This window comes from Macrotis lagotis, chromosome 7, assembly GCF_037893015.1.
Source record: "Macrotis lagotis isolate mMagLag1 chromosome 7, bilby.v1.9.chrom.fasta, whole genome shotgun sequence".
Taxonomy (NCBI): domain Eukaryota; kingdom Metazoa; phylum Chordata; class Mammalia; order Peramelemorphia; family Peramelidae; genus Macrotis; species Macrotis lagotis.
In genome coordinates, this window is record NC_133664.1 from 118,000,141 (window position 1) to 118,022,235 (window position 22,095).

Sequence of the window (22,095 nt, forward strand, 5' to 3'; positions counted from 1 at the left end):
TCCCTGGTTAATAGCTAACATTTATGTAACACATATTATTTGCCAGAACTGTGCTAATTATTATCTCATTAATAATTGTAATAATTGTAGCTCTTTCATCCTAAAATAGGTGCTATTGTGTTCAGTCATTTCAGTTGTGTCCAACTCTTTGTGACTCCATTTGGGGTTTTCTTGGTGTTTCATTCTCCTGCTCATTTTACAGATGATGAAACTGAGGCAAACAGTGTTAAGTGACTTGCCCAGGCAGGCAATCATCATATAACTATGAAGTTTCTGGGGCCAGATTCAAACTCAGGCTCTTCTGACTCCAGATCTGGCATAATACACTGTACCACTTAGCAGCCCTAGGTACTATTGCCATTTTACATATAATAAAACTGAGTCAAACAGAGATTAACTGAATTGCCCAGAGCCACACACTTAGTTAAGGTTCTGTGGTCACATACGAATTTAGAAAATGAGTCTTCTGACTCTGGGACTGGCCTTTTATGTACTGAACCAATACCCTAACTATTTTCCAACTTATCAACGCCCTTCCTAAATATGGTACCCAGAACCAAACACAGAATTCTAGATCCCAATAAAGAAGGACTATATTTAAAAATGTAAAATTCCATTGTGATTGAATTTTAAAGTAATAATAGCTAACATTTAGATAGCATTTTAAGGTCTGCAAAGAGACTGAAATATAAAATCTTATTTAAACTAGTGAACAACCCTAGAAGGTAGGTGCTTTCATTATTCCAATTTTACAGATGAGGAAACTAAAACTACTAGCAATTAAGTGAACTGCTCAGAATCACATAGCTAATAGATGTTGTAGACAAGATTCAAACTCAGGTTTTTAGGAATTGAAGTCTAGCATTCCTTCTACCATACCACCTGCCTACTTCATCTGATGTGTTAAATTATCCTTCCTAACTCAAGTCAACTTCAATAAACTTTATTAAACCAGGCATGGTGATGCATGCTTGTGATCCCTGTTACTGTCAAGTCTGAGGTTGAGTATATCTCAAGACCAGGAATACAGATAAGCCAGATGAATCTCCACATTGTTTGTCATCAATATAGTGAATCCCAGGGAGGATGGGTGCCTACTCAATTTATGAGGGGCAACTTCTCTAGGTCAGAAACAGCAGGTCCAAGCTCTGGACTAATCAGATTGGGAACAACCTATGAGTGTTCCCTGCATTTTTAGCTTGGGCAAGACAGGGTGACCTAATGTTTATGTTATATAGAGAGAGTTAGGTAGACATATACAGACTTATTGACAGGCAGATAGATAGACTGACAGACAGAGACAGGTGGATAGATAGAGAAAACAGATTAGATGATAGAAGATGGATGTTTGGATAGATGGATGGATGGTAGATACATAGAGAGAAAACAGATTAGATAGATGAATGGATAGATAAATAAAATATTTATTAAGTGCTTCTTAATTGAAAAGCAATATAGTAGGCACTAAGAAGATAAAGACAAAGGAAAGTAAATTCTTGCTCTCAAGAAACTTCAATTCTTCTATGGGGATAAAACACTGATAGAAGGCAGGCAAGAGATAAATCAAGGAGATAGCAAGTCCTAATAATTGGGGAGAATCAAGGAAGTGTTTATGGAGGAAATAAAGATTTAGGGAAGTGGAAATGAGGAGGGACTACATTCTACCCTTGGGGGAAGTTTGTTTAGGGGCTAAGGGACTACATTCTATCCTTGGGGGGAAGTTTGTTTAGGGGCTAAGTTTCAGAAGATGAGAGAGATTTAGAGAACAACTAATTATACAGTTTGGAACATAAAATTGATGAAGGGGAAGCTAGGTTAGAAATAGATTGTGGAGGGTCTTAAATGCCAGACAAAGAGATCTATATTTTTATATTTCCTCCTAGAGGCAACAGGGAGACATTAAAGGTTTTTGAGTAGCAGAGTGACATGCTTTCTTTAGAAAGATTGGGGGGGGTGCTAAGGTGTAAGCAATTTATTCTATTTTCCTGCTGCTCTTTCTTATTTTATTCTTTTGTTGGAGAAATAGACACAAAATCTGGATAAATTGTTCAAATTCCCCTAACTCGTTAATTAGATAACTCACTTGAGAAAAGAGTCGAGATTGTTGCATAATTTTCTCACTTGTTTAAATGTACACTATGATTTGTTTTTACTAATCAGACTTAAAATTAGTCAGTCACCAAGTATTTATTCAAAGCTCACTACTTGCTAGATCCTTTGCTAAGCCCTTGGGACACAATGAAAGACAAACCCTGCCGTCAAGGAGTTTGCATTCTAATAGGGGTGTCAACATGTAAATTACTAGACAGATTCAACATGCTTAGTGTGTAGATGGAAAATAACCTGAGAGAGGAAGCAGCTATCCAATCCTGCCTCTTCCCTCCTCTCCCAATCCCTCATTCCCCAATTATTTTTCTTAGCCCTCCCAACATCTGAATCCCAAGTAAATTCCTGTGATTTCTCCATTTGATGAATCTACATAAACCTGGAGAAAGACCTTTAGTGAAATGCCTCAGGTATCTGTCCCTGTTCTGTTCCCTATTTTTATCAGTAACTTGGATGAAGGCACAGTGGAATTCACATAAATTTTACAGATGACAGAATTAGGTTCCAAACAGTTCTCAATAGGCTACAACTCTTCTAAGATGAAATTTAATTGAGATAAGTCTCAAGTTCTACACTTGGGTTCAAATAAATATTCTGCATAGACTAATAGTTGAGTAGAGTTTGTTTAAAATTAAGGACTTGTGGGGTAGAGTCAATAAGTCAATAGTGTGTCATGGCAACCAAAAGGCTGGTTCAATCTTATGGCACATTAAGGAAACTATAGCATGAGAAAAAAGTACAATGGCAAAGAAAAGTGGTCAGAAATGTTCTGTAAGAAGATTATAAAGGAGAAGACAATCCCATTTTTGCTTTACCCTGTTTAGATACCATCTAGGATATGGTGTTCAGTTCTGGGTAACGTGGTTTAGGGAGTATGGTAACAATTTAAAGATGTTGAAAGGAAAGTAATCTTTTCTGATGAGGAGATAGGAAGTCATCAAATGTAAGGAATTGATGTTATTGGATTTTAGTGAAGAAAAAAATGGTAGTTTGGGGATTAGAATTATCTCCAAACAAAATGGACTGCCTCAGAAGATAGTTGAGTTTCCCATCACTAAAGGTCTTTAGACTATCTATAGTACTGCTTTGTTAGGGATGCTGCAGTACAACTAGAAGGTTAAACAGATAACCTGCCTGACCTGGAATTAGGAAGATCTGAGTTCAAATCCAGCCTCAGACATTTACAAGCTATATAGCCCTGAGTAAGTCACTTAACCCTATTTGCCTCAGTTTCCTCATCTGTAAAATGAACTGGAGAAGGAAATTGCAAATTAATTTAGATAGAAGGCAGGCAAGAGATAAATTATTATCTTTGCCATGAAAGCCTCAAATGTGGTGACAGTTGAACAATAAAAAGGATGCTATAGAGGTAATTTCTATTTAGGGGTAGGAGAGACTAGATCTCCAAGGTCCTTTTCAACTCAGATTCTGGATAAGTCTGAGAATGGGTGGTGTTTATCCTGGAGAAGGGAAACTTAAAGGGAGATTGATAGATATATGACAGTATTGCCAAGATCATGATATGGAAGAGGGCTTAACTTGGGAGCTGTGAGAAATGGGCATAGCAGATCAGAAGGAATTGGGTTCCAGCCATCCCTTTGATACTTATCCAGCTGTATGATGGCAGGCAAGCAATATACCTTCTCTGAATCTCAGTCTCCCCCCAGAAATTAAGGGAGCAAAACCAATGATGCCTAAGATTCTTCTCCACATGGTCAGAGGGCAAGATAGTGAGGTGGAAAAAAGAACTAGATTTGAAGTTATCCCTTGCTACTGTGTGACTTAGGACAAAGCTTGCATTTCCTTAAGTGGAATCATTGGACCAGATACATTCTGAGGTTTCTTCTGCCTCAGCAAATATGATCCTACAATTCTACAATCTAGGTATCAGAGAGATTTATTTTTAGCTTCATTTATGGATGAACTTTCTAAAAGTTTTTACTATTCAGAAGTGGAATAAACTGCATTGGGAGGGAAGGAAATCACTGAAAGGTGTTTAAAGCAGGTTACAGACTCACTTATTTGGATAGCATTATTTTCCTTTCAGGTATGGATTGACCTGGTTGACCTCTTTGATTTCTTCCAATTCACAATCTATAATTCTTTAATCCAACATTCCAAGCACATGGTACTGGAGCTAGTTATGGTTCACTACAGAATATATATACATATATATGAACATATATATGACTGTGTGTGTGTGTGTGTGTGTGTGTGTGTGTGTGTGTGTGTAACTTCAGTCTTAGTACTATGGAATCCATCCAAAAAATGAGTTTTTTTCTTCCTATCTAGAACTTTCAAGAGGGATTCAGGACTTAATCTTCTCTTTGCCTTCTCAACATTTCTATCTGCCTGGTAACTTGGACTGACTTAGAACACAAACATGTTGTGCCATCTTCCCAGTTAAGGGCATCTTTTAACACCCCTTCTAAGGGATAGGAAATGTGCAAAGCAGATGTCAGGAGGTAACCCACTGTCTAGTGTTTATGGAGTCTGCTCTATGCGTTTTGGAATGAGGAAAGGGGTTCTGTCATGACCAAGGGCAGCGATGGTCCAAGGTGGTGTCAGTGGCACCTGGGAATCTGACCACAGTAAAACAAGCAAACAAAAAAATCTCCCAGCATATGAATACACCAGGATAGCTGTAGTACTTCTATTACTTGGCTCTCAGTTTGACAACCTTGCCTTCAGCAGATAGAAAAATAAAGTTTGTCTAGTATGTGAGCAGGCTAAACTTAACCAACCCCTGCCAAATGTAGAACTGAAGGAAGGTTAGGGAAACACAAGTTAGAGAGAAGGGGGTGGGCAGAGTGAGAAGCAAACTAGAGGGGAGGAGAGTTTGGAGAACAATGAGGTAGGAAGATATGTGGCAGCTGCCCAAAGACATTCAAAAAATGAGAATGATCAAGCGCAGTGAGATAGCCTCAGCACTAGCACTAGGGAGCTGGATTCTGTCCTGGGGAGATTTTTAGACACAAAAGATGCTCAGTAGAGGACCCACCCCCACTATCACTCAGTCCCTTCTTTAAGTGAAACAGTTTCTCATTTGCTTGGTTGAACTGCTTTCAGCTGAACATCCTGATAGCCATTTTCCTAGATTTGACCCCTGTGCCCACCAGAAGAAGTAAATTAATTAAACTGAATTGGGTCCAATTAGTTGTTACCCTGTTACAGAATGCTATAGCTGGAAAGGGACCCTAGAGATCAGTGAACCCAATACCCTCTTTTGACAAAGAGGGATAATAATAAATGAGGTGACTTGCCTAAGTTCCACAGAAGAATTCCAGAAACTTCTATGGGAAACTTTTATGTCTTTAGCTAGGAGAGTCTAGTGCTGTGGTTGACATGCTATTAGCATGCTCATATTCAGGGGTGTAGAACCATAGTCCTCATTTTTCTAGGAGAGGACAAAGAAAACAGAGAGAATCTTCTCATGGTCATATAGCATATTGGTGGCAATACACAGGTGAATTCACAATATTTCCTAAATGCTGTGCCACCTTGGGAAATTCCTTTACCATCTGGACCTCAGCTTTCTTACTTATAAATTGAAAGGGTTTATGAGATGATGAGATGATGTTTCTGAGTCCTTTCTAGCTCTAATAACTTATGACTCATGGATCTGATGACTTCATGAAGTAATTTCAGTCAAGTAACTAGGAAGGAAACAGAATGGAGGAGACTTTTAGGAGCACAATGAGAATATACCAAGCATTTTAAGTATAATTGGCAACTATAGGACCAAAAAAAATGTTTCTTAGAGAGGAAAGAAAGATAGGAATATTTGAAAATCAATTGAAAAGTATATTGGGTGGCAGGAAAAGAAGTCCTTTTATTTAATTTTTTTGGATGAGGATTGGATGAATTTCCAGGAATGAGAAGAGGTAAGATTTAATCAACTAATGGAGGTACTGAAATTTCCTACCAGGAAGAAAAGAGCCTGTGGTTGAAAACTGGGGAACAAGTGGGAAAATGGGGAGAAGGGACAGAGGTGGAGATGGAAGGACTCCTGGAAAGCTTTTGCCTAAAAAGAATCAGATTCAGAATCTCTCCCAGATTCAGGCCTAAAGATGGGTTTGGGCACCAGCTTGTCTGGCAGACTCCCCTGGGCTCCCCAAGTTGATCCCTACAAGGTGAGCCAGATTGGAGTCGGTGGCCTATTGCAGCTCTGCCACCTACTGGACGACCAAAGAGATGCAGGTGGCATTGACTACACTGGTCAATCCATTACAGAAGCAATTTAAACAAAAATCAAGTCAGGCTTGCCAAGATCTCCTCCATATTCTAAAAGCTCCCTGTGTTGGTTAACCCTTCCAAGCAGCTCCTCGCTTGTTGTAGCAGGTACAGATTCAATCTCTTAGTATGGGTGAGAGTGCTAGAGAAAGCAACACGACATATGATGGAAACCAGAAGATCTGCAGAGACTTCCCCTTCCTTCCTGTCTTCTGGTAGGGAATGCAGACACTACAGATGTGAGGGTCAGGGCTGTGCAAACACTCACATTACAGAGGGAAAGAAAAAAAAGAGGAAAACCTAGTCGATGAAATTTTTATAGATTTAGGGCTAGAAGGGACCTGAAGGGTCACATGGTCCAGTCCTCTCATTTTTAAACAAATGAGAAAGGAAGAGGTTAAATGATTTACAAAGGGCACATAAATCCTATGTAGGAAAGCCAGGAATTAAACTCAGATACCCCGACTCCAAATCCAGGGTTCTTTCCACAGGACGACACTGCCTCCTTGACGCTCAATCCCAAAGGAAAAAGGAAGAAAACACAGAGAGGAAAGAAGAAAAAATAGCTTGTCATGAATTCAATACCCCAAGGTGAGAATTGTTATGGGACTTCCCACCCCTTCCCTCTGCATTGTTCCCAGGAGTCTGAAACTAGGAAAGGCACCACACACTTGAGGAGTCCCTGGTTCCTTTAATGGGTGACAGCATTGTCCTTTCTGGGCTTTGGTTTCCTTCACTTCTGAGATGAGAATTGGTTGTGTGATTCTAGTAATGGACTAGTCATTACAAAAGCTTTTAGAGACTGGAGAGATAATGGTATGAGCCCTTTGAGTATGGGGGCAAGAATAAATGGTGAGATTGGGATATCAGGAAATGGCCCCGAGAGTCATCAGTCTGGCTTGTGCTGGCCATTGGAGAGCCAGCCACTTGTATGGATAATGAACTGTTCACCTTGCCTTGTCTCTAGCTGTAACCTTATGTCAAAATCACTTTGGATTGAGTTTCATTGACCCAGTTACCTCGGGTTTTTAGAGGAAAGTGATAGCAGCATTTCCCAGGAGTGACAGATTCCTGGGTCTTTATTGTGACCTATCTTACTCTGCTTGTTTTTCTTATCCTCACCTTGTTCTCTTTCTCCTCTCAATGTCTGCTCATTCTCCGTAGTCTTGACTCTGCTCCTACCCAAGAGAGTAAGCCAGGGAAGGAAGGAGAGATGCAGACTCTTTCAGGTTTCCTCATTATCTGTCATCTTGAAAAGAAACCTCATATCATTGAATAGACATTGGAGGCAACTTTCTTCCCAAAGATTTAAAAAAGTTTTGGCCATTATAGACAATGTTTTTGTTGCTTTATAGTAATAGAAATTGAACCTTGGGAAACTCCTAGAGGAAGAAACTCCCTTTGTTTGTATATAGTTGTACCTTGGAGTTGCCTAGAGTACTGAGGGTCACATGGACAGTAGATATAAGAACTTTCAGGTAGATCCTCTGGTAGATCCTCTAACCCCCACATGGAAATTTCCTCAAAGAAATCAGGAAAGCTTAGATGACTCAGTACTTTCCATTTCTACTCCTTGAAAAACAGATCTGTATATAAAGGAGAACCATATATTAAAGGCAATGCTAAATATAAAGATAATATAACTATATCTCAAAGTAATATTTCCAGTAAAATATGAAAACAGAAATGGACACAAGAGATGATATAATTATAAAAACTCAAAAGTTGAAAGGGACCTGAATGATCATTTAGAGTAATAGAATCCATATCTGAACAAGGATGGTATGGGAAGGCAGGGGATGGTATTATTGAGTACACTTAGGTCAGACAGATGTCTAGCATCTACTTGAAGATTTCTAGTCAGGAGGAACCTATTCCTTCCTTGGAGACCCAATCCAGGCAGATTTTAGACATCAAATTATTAAGATTTTTTTCCTTCTATCTACGTAAAATCTGCCTGTGTAATTTTCATCCATTATCCTGATTCCTCTTCCACACAACAGCCCTTCAAAAATCAGAAACAATAATTATCCCCTCTCCCTGCAAAACAAAATAAAACAAACAAAAAAACCTTAACTCTTCTTTCTCCAGAGTAAACATCCCCAGGTCGTTGATCTGCCCTTTCCAGTGATGTGGTATCCCATCACCTACCATCCTGGTTTGAGTGAGCTCTAATTTATCAATATCTGTTAGATTCCAGGGATGTACAACTTGAAAGAAAGGCAGCTATGAACTAAAGTGAGGAGACATTATACCTGCCCCTGATGGTGAATTCTCTCAGACCTATAAGAGAAAACAAGGAGATTTTCATGATGCTGATAATTGTTGGAGTAGATGGTATGGAAGTTGATCCCTGGATGTTTGTAATGAAGTGTATTGTGAATGGAGTTTGAGTGCTGAGAGAATGGAGAGGAGTGTTAACAGAAAGAGTGATTAGGAATTTAACAAAATTAAGCAGAATTGTGAATAAATGCATTTTCAGTGTGGTCTGAGTCTTTGTCAGTAGAGGGTGTGTGTGTGTGTGTGTGTGTGTGTGTGTGTGTGAAGAAGCTGATCAGTTTTGTATCCTTGGGCAATTTGTGGGGGGCAAATTCCCAGAGGGTTCAGTTTACCCCTTTGGGGTCACCAACACTCAGAAAGTGTGGGAATGACAGAGAAATAAAGGCACATAGGCAAGACCTCCCAAACTAACTTCTAACTCTGAGACTAAGGATATGCTGTATATTTTTAGAACTTTATCCTTGGGGTGGCTAGGTGGTGCAATGAATAGAGCACCAGCCTTGAAGTCAGGAGTACCTGGGTTCAAATCCAACCTCAGACACTTGATAATTACCTAGCAGTGTGGCCTTGGGCAAGCCACTTAACCCCATTGCCTTGAAAACTCTAAAAAAAAATTTTAAAAGAACTTTATCCTTTAAAGATTTAATTTTGTTAGATTTATTCTATAATTCTACCTTCTTGAGACCTCTTTGTATCTCAAATCAGTTATCCAGCATATTGGCCATTCCTGCCTTCTTTGTGTCATCTTGAAATTTATTATCTACCATTTATGTATTTATAGTTATTGATAAATATATTGAATAGTATAAGACCAGGACAGATTCACACACTTAAGAAATTGCCAATTAGTTAATAAATATTTATTAAATGCCTACTATGTTCCAGACACTGCTAAGTACTGGGGATGCCAAAAATGAAAACAATACTTACCTTCAAAGAGCTCACAGTCTTAGGACTATTCTTTGAACTGAATCTATCACCCATTTCTTCTTCTGTCTTATCTATTCTTGGTTGTCCTTTACTTGTCTCTCCTGTCCACCAGGTGATATGAGAGACCTTGTCAAATGCTTTGTTGAAATTTAAAAATACAATGGTTATGACATTTCCAAGACCTGTAAGTTTAGTATACTGGTACAGAAAAGGAATAAAATTAGCATGAAATGTTTATTCTTAATGAAATTACGTTCATTCTTGTTGATTGTATAGTTTCCCATTCTAACTAAATGCTTCCAGATCAGCCCTTTAATAATACCTCCTTTAAATTTGCCTAAAATTAAAAATGCCTACTACATATAGTTTGGAAATTTATCCTTTGTTACTTCTGTTGCTTGAGCAACTCTCATTCTTTGTGATCGTCTAAAAATCAATGATGCTAGTATAATAATTATATGTCATGTCTTTTAGTAATTCAGTAAGTAATTTGGACCTAGTAACTTGAATTCATTTAGGACTGCCATATTCTTTAACCATCACTTTATAGCTTCTCTTTCAATTTCAGCAAACATTTGGGTTCTTTCCTTCCCAATCTGATGATCATTCTCCCTAGTAGAGAAAACAGAAGCAAAATAAAAGTTGTTTATTTCTGTCTTCTCTCAGGTGCCTGGTATCTTACCTACTCTTAGCACCAATTCTATCTCTTCTCTAATCTTCCTATTGTCTTCATCATATTTTTTAAAAAGTCCTTTTTTGGGGGAGGTGTGGTCTTTATCATTTACCATCAACCATAGTTCACTCTGAATTTTAGTAGTTTGGACAATATTTTTACAAGAAGGTACCCATCCCTTTTATATCCTTTCTCATTATCTTCTCTTTTCACTTTCAATAAATGTCTTTAAAAAAAAAAACTAAGTTGGCTATTGAGGCTTCTCTAAATCCATATTGGTCCTTTGTAAAAACTCTACTATTGAGAGTTTTGTCTGGAGAGAAGGCTGAAGTTACTTGTTTTTGTTCTTTTCAGAACTTTGTCATATGATGACAAAAGACATCAATAATATGCATTTGCCAAGCTCTCCTTTTTTTCTTCCTCTTTGGAATTGCTTGTCTTCAGAATTTCATTCCTTAACATTTCCTATCTCTCTTCTTCTGCAATGTTAATTTAAGCTAAAGGTCCTTACCTATCTTTTCTTGGAAATGTACTTTCTCCAAATCTAGTGCGATCAGACTATAATTTAATTTCCATCTCTTCTATCTTGGAATCTGAAATTGAATGGTCAGTCCCTCCCTTAGTTCTCACTGTTCCTACTTCAGCAGTCATTGCCTCAATAGTCTGGATCTGGTCTGGAATGAAAGTTCCCTTTATCATTTTCTTCCACTGGTGATTCCCAATTCTGTTTTACAAAGGGGGAACAAAAGGTAAACAAAGGTCAAGTGATTTAAAAGAGTCCCAGGAGTATGTTGGAGTAAGATCCAAATGGTTTCAAAGAGATGGAAAATTGGTAAATGCTGCAGATCAAGGTTTTAGTGCTTTGTTGATTTCTAGACTTAAGAAAACAATGGATAAAATGTTAGTAATACTGATTAAGAGGGGCAGCTAGGTGGCGCAGTGGATAAAGCACCAGCCCTGGAGTCAGGAGTACCTGGGTTCAAATCTGATCTCATACACTTAATAATTGCCTAACTGTGTGGCCTTGGGCAAGCCACTTAACCCCATTTGCCTTGCAAAAACCTAAAAAAAAAAAAAAGTAATACTGATTAAGCTTAAAAGTGAGGTCTGAATACATTTTCTTTTCCTAGAGAGGTAGCTGTTAAACATTTCCTAGCATACTCCCTGTAGAGACACATAGTGAGACAGAGACAAAGTCATAAAAATTTTCAGATCTCTGGTTTGAACTGTTGTAGGTAAAGTGACCTGTGCCATTGGAATAATTTACACAATGACCAAAATGGCCTAAATAAAAAATGATATTGACATGTCCAAACTCAGATTAATGCTGGCATCAATTATTTGCAGTTGATTGACAATGAAGCATACCCCAACTTCATGGTAGAGGGGTGGTATACTACAGATGCAGAATTAGGCATTCAGTATCTAACTTTGCCAGTGTGTTAATTTATTGTTTAATTATATGTCTATGTTATCAGAGATTCCTATTGGGAAAGGGAAGGGGGGAGAAATTGAGAATTAATAGCAATGTAAAAAGGGCATCAATAAAATGTTCTTTTAAATTTCTATATCTTCCGATATCCTCTCAGGGCTCCATTTTTCTGATCTTAATGGGAACAATTTTTTCTAGAGCCTCATACCCTCAATACCAATTTTGGTTTTAGTGCCAAAGGAAAGGGGGTATAGAAGGAAGGAAAAACAATATTTTTTAGTAAAAAGGAAAAAAAATTTCTTAGTAGAATAAAGGACAAGATTATTTCTAATTATCTAACTTATTTATGTTCTCTCTGTAATAAAAACAAATTCCAAAGATTTTGCCATCCATTGGAGACTACAGAAATAATTACTTCATATGAGCAAATTAAACCATATGAGACATTTCTGTTCCAGATTTTTCTCTCTTTCTCTTCCTTTCACTTGTCAAACATAACATAAATGTATATATGTATATATATATATATACACACATACATACATATACACATACATATACATACATATATATACATATATATATATATATATATATATATATATATATATATATATATATATATATATATATGTTTGTATATACCCACACTCCATGTCCCACTGGGCAAGGCTGTAATAAAGAGATGTTTTCTTTTAACTTTTTTTCCGTGGTCCACCTTGAGCATTTCTGTCTAGTAGGCAGAGCTTGAATTCTATGGTTTTTCAGCAGCCCAGGGACTGAACAGATTGTGCTGTTATCTAGGAGGAACTTTTCAACTTTTGTGTCATGGACCCTTTGGAAGTCTAGGGAAGTCTATGGACCCCTCTAAATAGTATGAAAATTTCTTCAATAACAAAGTAAAATGATTAACTTGAATTAATGTTACTAAAATTTAAAAAAAAAGTTTATGGGTCCCAGGATAAGGTCCCTTGATATAACGGGAAAGTTCTTAGAATAACACAACATTAGAGTTTAAAGAGATTGTAAAGCCTTTGGGATAAGTCATGGGGGTCATAGATTTAGAACAGGGTGATAAATATCACAAAAGGGAAAAGAGAAGTGATTCTTGGCAAAGAACCTAGAATAGTTTGCTTTTTCCTTCTTCAATCCATTTTATAGAGAAGAAAAATAGAGCAAACAGGGTTAATTGACTTGTCCAGGATCAGACAACTAATAAATGACTGAGGCTAGATTTGAATTCAGGAGTCTTCTTGACTCAAAGACTGGGTCAGAGAGTGGATTTTGTTTTAATCCCATTAAACTTAGATTTAGGGATGGTGCGAGAAGAGCTAACTTTATAGTAGATGCACATACATTATGAAGAAGAGAAATTTTGGACAGAATTTTAATTCAAAAACAATGCAGAATCAGGATGGGGGGCAAAATTGTCACATAGGCAAATCTCATCTCATAATTTCTACTACCTTTTTCTTCAACCTTTTTCCCTTTCAATATTCTTTTGTCATCCCTATCCTCCACTATTTACTCTATCTCATGAACTTCAACAAACATTATGTGCAGGATGGCACAGAAAAGTGTTTGGAGTGAAGAAGAGCTGGCTTCAGAGGAACATTGGGACACTTAATGTATGATCCTGGGTATATTACTGATTTAAACCTCTATGTGCTCTAGGCACTGTCCTGTTCTTAATATTGAGGCTACAAACTTAAAAAAACCTGAAATACAAAACCAATTATTTTGAAAACTATACTTCAATGTCATTGATCTCCTTTATATTTCCATGTATTTTATTTTATACATTTAAAATATCATACTGAAAAGGGGTCTATAGATTTTACCAAACTCCTTAAGGGAGTCCATAACACACACACACACACACACACACACACACACACACACACACGGTTAAGAAGCCCTTTTCTAAGTTATAAGAGAATGACAGAGGGAATTCCTGTACTAGAAATGACCCATGCTGAAAATATCACAAATCTTTGGAGTATTCACATAGCAGGAGCAGAATACTGTGCTAAGCAATTTAAAAAAGAAAATCATCAGGTTTTGAATAAACACGTGTAGTATGGCAAACACTCTGCTAGATGCCAGGAATATAAGGAATAGAAAATGAAACTGTGACTTCCTTTTAGAAACTTAAATTTCAGTAGGCATATATTCTAGTAGGCATGATTCTCTCCTGTCATTCAAGAATCATCCTAATTCACACTAAAATGTTAACTTTTGAGGAGAGGCAATATTTAACCCCATGCCTCTCTATATCAAGCAGACCCTTATCACCTACTCACCTAGACTACTCCAAGACCCTTCTGACATATCTTTCCATCGTTATTGTCTCTTGACTCTATTTTGCTGTTTAGTCTTTACTCTTCCTTATGCAAAGATCTAATTCAGTTGTTCCAAAGGTTCAGAAATCTTCTCAGTACTCACACAGAATTTATTTTGAAATTCTTGGATGCATTTATCATGACATATTGGCATGACATTGGCATCTTCCTAGATGCTAATGTCTATGAGGGCAAGGACAGTCAATGTTTTATCTAAACTTTGCCTCTTCCTCAGCAGATCTTCTCTGGATGCAGAAAGTATTTAAATATTGAACATAAATAAGAATGAATGAATAAATACAAATTCTCTATTAGTTTAATTTCATGTAGGCATCATTCTCTCCTGTCTTGCAAGAATCACTCTAATCCATATACTAATTCACAGGGACAACTAGTTAGGAAGAACATTTGGATCTTCCTATAATCCTTCAGATCACACCATGAAGGCAACTCTATTCTGTCTCCATGTAAAAACATTACTATTTGTTATTTTGACTGTTGGGTATATCATTGAGGGAACTGCCCTGTCCTGAAACTGAGCAAACCTTTTGGGGGCTTCTAGGAAAAAAAGAAGGGAAGTTGAAGAGTCTATATAATTTTCCTTCATTTCTCTCATGTCTGTCTAGTTTCCACCTAAGCTGTCTGTCAAATTGGATCTTTTGAGAGCAAATGGAGGTGGCAGTCTAGTTTAGAGGCTTGAATTGGACACTGAGAATTGTAACATCTGGCTTCTACTCCCATAACTCCACCAAAACTACAATTGATAGTCTCCAGTGACCTCCTACCTGCCAAATTCAATGGCTTTTCTCTTAGTCCTTATTTTCATTTTGACAACTCTGAAGCATTTGACATTCTTAGCCACCTCTCTCCTTAAAAAAAAATCATCTCAGAACCTCTGAGACTATATTTTTTTTCCTGATTTTCTTCCTACTTTTTAAACTTTTCTTTTCTCTGTCCCTTTTACTTCCCTCCTTTTTGTCACCTAATTCATACATTTTCCAAGACTAAATACTTGACTTTTTTTTTTTAAATAAACAGTAGTTCCTTTCATGGGTAGATCCTGTCTCATCACTTCAATTAGATCACCGCTCATGATGATGATACTTTTGTCCATGTTATGTATTTTCAGCTAATTTCTAGTCCCATACCTTCAACTACAAACAGAATAACTTCAATTGGAAGCCATATATCATACTTAACATGACTCAAGCAGAACTCTCCATTTCCCTTTCCCCCAGTCATCTTTTAGTCTTTATATTTCTATATAGAATCACAAGTTCTATTAAGTCATCCTTGGTAATGTTTCTTTAATTATCCCTCTCCTCTAGTCTACTTCAGTGAGATTCAACCCACATTTACTAATACTGTGCTAAACAGTATCTCTATAAATCAATCAAGGATTTATGAAGTTCCCACTATGTGCTAAGCATGGAGTTTAATTGCAGTTCTTAGGGAGCATCCAGTTTACTAACTAGGTGAATAAAGCACAGATATAAATACAATAAATAATGTAAACAAATAATAAGAAGCATAATAAATAATAAATACATTATAAGAATATAATAAATAAAAATAACATAATAATAAATTCACAAGTATGGGAGAAGTACTAATTGCTTTATAAGATTGGAGGGGAAAAGGCAAGAGAGGCTGCTATTTCCAACAGTTTGAATAAAATAAAGCTTTATGGAGGAAATAATATTTGAATTTGACTTTAAAAATGGGGAGGCTAAGGAGACATCTTGAACAAAGATTCAAAGGCAGAAAAATAAAGAGCATGTTTCAGTGACAGAGAATAATCAGTATAGCTGAAACATGGGTAGACACCTATAGAAAGAATATTTATTGAATGCCAACTATGGGCCAAGCACTGTGCTAAACTATGAGAATATAAATGCTGAGTATCTCAAAGGTCTTCATGTAGTTTTAAGCTTTAATAAAATTGCACTAAGATTTTTGAGATTTCATGTAGAAAAAAGCATAGATAATTCTTTCCCTCAAGAACTTATATGTTACTATATGAAAAGGAACTGGAAAAGGTGGAGGAGAATACATAGGTGACAGAAAGTACCATGGACAGCTGTGCAGGAGACATGAAATGGAGATGAATGGGAAGAGAGCATGTAGCAGGCTAGGAAAATGGGATGGTCTCAGATTGCAGAGGAATTTGACAGAAAAACCCCCCAAAGAAAATCAACTCTATTAGGAAGTCACTAGAAAATTTTAGGTATAAAAGTGACATGGTTAGATCTATGGCTAAGAAAGTTTAGTGTTGAAGAGACAGGAAGGATGACTTAGATGGGGAGAGACTAGAAGCGAGGAATTCTATTAAGAATTCTGATGGAGGGGCGGCTAGGTGGTACAGTGGATAAAGCACCGGCCCTAGAGTCAGGAGTACCTGAGTTCAAATCCAGTCTCAGACACTTAATAATTACCTAGCTGTGTGGCCTTGGGCAAGCTACTGAACCCCATTTGCCTTGCAAAAACCTAAAAAAAAAAAAAGAATTCTGATGGATCTTAGATCTGTACCAGGGTAATGGTAGTGATGTTAGAAAGGAAATAATGAAGATGAGGCGAGAAATATTATATAGAATCAATTGGACTTAGTATATGATCAAATGTGAGTGTTGAAAGCAAAATAAGAATCAGAGTTAATAGCAGATTTTCATATATATAGGAGGAGATTGGATGAGTGGTGATGGTGCTGTTGCTGCCAGAAATTATATAGCCAGGAGGAAGATAAGATTTTGGGGGCAAAGATAAGTACACTATGGAGGTGATATTGATTTTGAGATGATGCCAAGATGTCATGTTAGAGATGCCATGTAGGAAATTAGAAATGGATCTTGAACTGAAAATAGAGGGAATAGATTGGAGATAAAGATTTAGAAATCTAATCATCTACTGAGAGGTGATGGTTGAAGCTATGGAAGTAGATGAAATTTGTAAGGAATAGAATATAGAAAGAAAAGAGAAGTTTTTAGTTCAAAACCTTGAGGAACACCCTTCTTAAGGAGTTAGGAAGTCAAGTTAGAGAAGTAACTGTCTAAGAGGAAAGAGAACTGATTTTGTTGTCACAGAAACAAAGGGAAGAGAGTCTCACCCAGCTCAAAAATCTCCCAGATCCCACTGCGTAAAAGATGAAATCCAACTGAGCCCAGCTCTGTCTCCTAGAATGGGTCTTTAACGTCAACAAGATTTTAACCCCTCCAATCATTTTAAAATTATATCACATATTGTCTGACATTGTTTCTTAACTGTTTTATATAGAGGTCTCAGTAAAATCATGCACTCTTTGGGGGCAGGAACCCTGTGCTATACTTCTTTGCATTCATCCCCTACAGTGTTTAGAAGACAATCAATGGATACTTTTAAAAAGCATAAATGAATGGACTATTGAATGAATATTCCAATTTTTGTCCCTGTCCTCCTTTGCCACATCTTCATCATGTCATTTCCTCATTTTCCAGCAATTAATCCAGTCACTGGCACATACTACAAACTGAATAAATTTTTATTGATTGATTTGTAGCCTCAGTTTTGCTATCTAAAACTTGGGAAGATGAAAGCTATAGAAGGGCAGGGAATGGCCATGCACTTCATTGCTCAGAACCCCAGTGATACCAAGATCAATAGTTTAATTGCTGTGAAACACTGGGAGCCTCAGTGGTGCCGTATAAATAATCGTAATAACTGTGGTCAGTGACGGAGAAGATGGTTTTCCAATATCTTATTTTAAAATGTATCTCTCTACAATTAACTCCACATGCTTCTGGCAGAATGAGTATTCTATCTAGGCTCTTGCTGAGTTTTTTCCCCTTTCTTTATTGCACTTCAGTTCTGGTGACTCTCCTTTCCCAAGCTGTCTCTCTTTGGGATCAAAGGTCACCTGTCTGCATTTGGAGAGAGCATCGTCTTCAGGCATGCACACAACGGGGGCGGCTTAAAGCCCAGTCTGTGTGGTTTTCCTGGGGACTGTAGGGTGGTCAAAAGGCCCTTTGTGATGTCACAGTCAAACTCCCTCCCTGGCTTGGGGGCCCCTCAGTTTTCTGTATCTCTGCATTCCACCCTTGGCCAATGATGTCATCCCAGCACAGGAGGTCTCTTCTCCCTTCCATCTGCAGAAAGTGGTTTTCCCATGGCCTTTGGGAGCAGGCTCTCTAGACGTTTGCCTTCTATACTCCTTACCCTGTGCTTTTTGAACTCCTAGTTTCCAATTATGTCTTGGGTGGATAACCCTGGTCAAAATTGCTTCTCTTTCTAAGGTTCTTCTGTGAGACCAACTGTATGAATAGAGTAGAGGAAAGGGATGGGAGGAAGCTTTTCATTTAATTTTGTTATAGACATGTCTGCTTGAAACTGTCAGGCTTTTGTTATTCTTATTATTAGATAATAGTTCATCTCAATATTATCATTTCTGATTATACGCATCCTTCAAATTCAATCTAAAATTCCATTGCCTCCATGATTCCTTCCTTAATGATTATTTCTAAACTTTAATAGCACTTTATACCTCTATTATTAACATGTAAACATTCTGTCTTCCATTGTAATCATGTTTATACCTAATATTTCCTAATTAGACTGTAAGCTCTATCAAGGCAAGGATTGTATCTTCCATTTCCTTAGATTTCTTGGTGCATCTAACAAACTAATGTCATTATTGATCAATAAATGTTTAATTGAATTATTATTAATAATATTAATCCTACACCATGGAAAGAGCCAAAGTCAGAGGACCTGTGTCCCAAGTCCTGCTAAAGCTTTTCCTTCTGTGACAGTGAGTTAAGTCCCTTAACCTCAATGGACCAATGTTTCCTTCTCTATATAACAAGAAAAATTGAATTAAATGTTAAATGTTTCTCCCCACCCACCCAAATACACACAATTCCTAACAACCCTTATATATTTTCTCCTCTTCTAATAGAATGTAAGCTCCTGGAAGGCATGGACTGTCTTGCCTGTTTATTTTTGTATTCCCAGCACTTGACAGTGTCTGATACATAGTAAAAAATTAATAATTGTTCTATCTATGTATTTATGTATAAATGTATGCCTGTATCTATCTTATCTATGTATTCATATAGGTATATAGGCATCTATATATTTATGCAACTATCTTACCTATGTATTTATGTATCTATATCAATTTATTATATCATTTAACTATATTATCTGTCTCTCCTCAGTCTATCTCCTCTCCTCTCCCTCTCTCCCCTCCCCCCAGGTTTCTTTCTATCTTCCATAAACTTGCCTATCTCTCATCTATATCTAAAATCCCATGATCCTCTATGTGATCTGTTCTTTTGACCCTGATGAAGAGGGAGCTTCCTTTGTTCTAGTAGAGGATACCCTTGCTCAAGCTTAAAACAAGTCATTCTATAAAAGTGGGAGATTGCTACTGTATTGTTCTAGTTATGTCGGTGTGGTTGAATTTGCTACTCTTGTTTCATCTACACTTTTTGAGCTTAGTTTATATAGGGTAAAATCTTCCAAAATGAATACCAGGGATCTAAAATACTTAAAAACTCTGAGAGTGCTTTATTGGGAAGTAAAGACTCTGGGCTCAGATGCTGGCTGTGGCTCTCACATTTATATGCCTTTGAGCAAGTCATTAATCTCTTTGGGTCTCAGTTTCCTTATCTGTAAAATGGCAAGAGTGAGACTAGATGATCCTTTAAAAGCCATAGTCCTATGATCCTAAGTCAGCCTGGAGGCTTACTGGGAGAATGTGAAGGAACTTCTAGTTCAGCTCTAGATATTGTCATCTTTTCTAATGAGCATTTGAAGAAGGAAATAACATGAACAAACAGGTCATTAAGACAAGAAAACCCTCCTCTACCTAATTTTGAAGGCTCAATTCTACATCAAAGTCCAGCCACAATTCTTTACACAAAATAAATATGGAATTTTCCTTTACACACATTCACAGCTGCTCTAGATACTGCCTCCCTCTCTCAGTTAAAGGGCTGATGCATGAGCAGTTTGATTGGGGCTGCAGGGGACCAGAATACAGCTCATTGGGAGCAGATGTCAATATAATGTACACTTGTCTAATCCTCCCCAGTTTATTTACTCATCAGAAAAATTGTCCATGCAGTGCCAAGGGGGGTGAACGGCTGCTCAGGAATTCTATGAAGTTGAATAAGGTACTGGTAAAGGTTCTGGAGAAGTATCCTGGAAGGAGGATCCTGGGAGAAGGAACTGTTCTGACTAATGTCAGGGCCTCCAGTGGTGAAAGAAAAAAAAGGAAGGAAGGAAGGAAGGATGGAAGAAGGAGTAAAGGAAGGGGAGGAGAGGGGGAGAGGGGGAGAGGGGGAGAGGGGGAGAGGGGGAGAGGGGGAGAGGGGGAGAGGGGGAGAGGGGGAGAGGGGGAGAGGGGGGAGAGGGGGAGAGGGGGAGAGGGGGAGAGGGGGAGAGGGGGAGAGGGGGAGAGGGGGAGAGGGGGAGAGGGGGAGAGGGGGAGAGGGGGAGAGGGGGACAGGGGGACAGGGGGACAGGGGGACAGGGGGACAGGGGGACAGGGGGACAGGGGGACAGGGGGACAGGGGGACAGGGGGACAGGGGGACAGGGGGACAGGGGGACAGGGGGACAGGGGGACAGGGGGACAGGGGGACAGGGGGACAGGGGGACAGGGGGACAGGGGGACAGAAAAAAAAGAAATTATAGTCCTGTGCAGAACAGGTAAGAAACTAGATACTTTAATGAAAAACCAGGAGAAATCCAGAATATGTAGATTAAAGAATTAATAACTAAGCTGAAAGTAGGGTTGAAATAGGCTATCTATAAAAAGTGGTCATTTTGTCTGTGACTGAACACCAGAAAGGACAAAGAACTAGACCCATTATCTGTTCTACCTTTTTCTGTTTATAGGAGCTAGTCCTGTGACTGGGGTGCAGAGTTAATAGGTTCCTTTTTTATATTGACATCCTATTGACATTCTTCCAGGTGCCCATTCATTATTTCTTCATGCATTTATTAATCACTTATGATATGAATGATACTTTTCAAGACACTATGAAGGATGCAAAAGATCCCTCTTCCCTCAGGGTACTTGAAAATAAAAAAAAATACACCTGAAACAAAGAGAAAATTCTAACTACATATTAGAAAATGGCATCAGGGATAAAGAGTGTGCAAAAATATTAAATGGATGTGAAAGGAGGGAGTGACTAAAGTAATAATAATAACAGCACTTATATAATATTTTTAAATTAGTGAAATATTTCACCTATGTTAATTTATTTGATCTTCTCCACAAACATGAGAACTAAGTACTATATTTTTAATCCCCATTTCACAGATAGGGAAACTGAAGTAAACAGGGCTTCAATGACTTGCCCAGAGTTATATAGGTAACAGTCTGTTAAACTCAGGGTGGCTAGGTGGCACAGTGGATAGAGCACCGGCCCTGGAGTACCTGAGCTCAAACCCAGCCTCAGACACTTAATAATTACCTAGCTGTGTGGTCTTGGGCAAGCCACTTAACCTCATTGCCTTGCAAAAACCTAAAAAAAAATTAAACTCAGGTCTTCCTCACTATAAGTCCAGTACTCTAATCCATTACACCATCTAGCCATAGGGTACTTGAACTGAAAAATATTTCTTGGAAAAGGTGTTTTGAAGCAAGTATCAGAGAAAATGGTGGTCATGGACTGGTTGAAAGGAAGCAGAGCATAGGGAGATTTCCAGACAGAAGAATGAGCAAAGGCTGGGTCATATGAGACAACAAGTCTAGATGTACAGTGACAGTAAAAATCTTAGTTGGATAATAAAGGATGTTGAGGATTGATAGTGAGGTAGGAGGACAGATGATGTCTTTGATCATTATCTGGGCAGAAGACTTGAATGAAGGAGCAGTAGAGAACCACTATAAGTGTCTGAGCAAGAAGAAGAAAATAGTGTCTGAAGAAAAACTGGAGATAGGAAACTCCCTGAGAATGGTAACAACCATGAAGTTATTGTAGAAAATAAAAAGGGAGACAAATCTAAAAGACATTGCCCAGGAAGAATTGTCAGACATTGGATATTGATGGGGATGAAAGGGGAATGAAATCAACCCCCAACCTCCTGATTCTAAGAACATCTGAGCTTAATA

General features: G+C 37.9%; 1 protein-coding gene and 1 long non-coding RNA gene across 4 annotated transcripts in view; one reads left to right on the forward strand and one right to left on the reverse strand.

The window, feature by feature from the left end:
• Positions 1-22,095, forward strand: part of PLXNA4 (plexin A4) — a 610,123-nt gene that overhangs the window by 324,074 nt on the left and 263,954 nt on the right. The window lies entirely within an intron of this gene.
• Positions 7,520-11,019, reverse strand: LOC141493806 (uncharacterized). Its single transcript, XR_012470323.1, has 4 exons — positions 10,734-11,019; positions 9,550-9,686; positions 7,761-7,925; positions 7,520-7,588 (listed from the first exon to the last, which is right to left on the reverse strand). It is a non-coding gene; the product is annotated as an uncharacterized LOC141493806 (long non-coding RNA).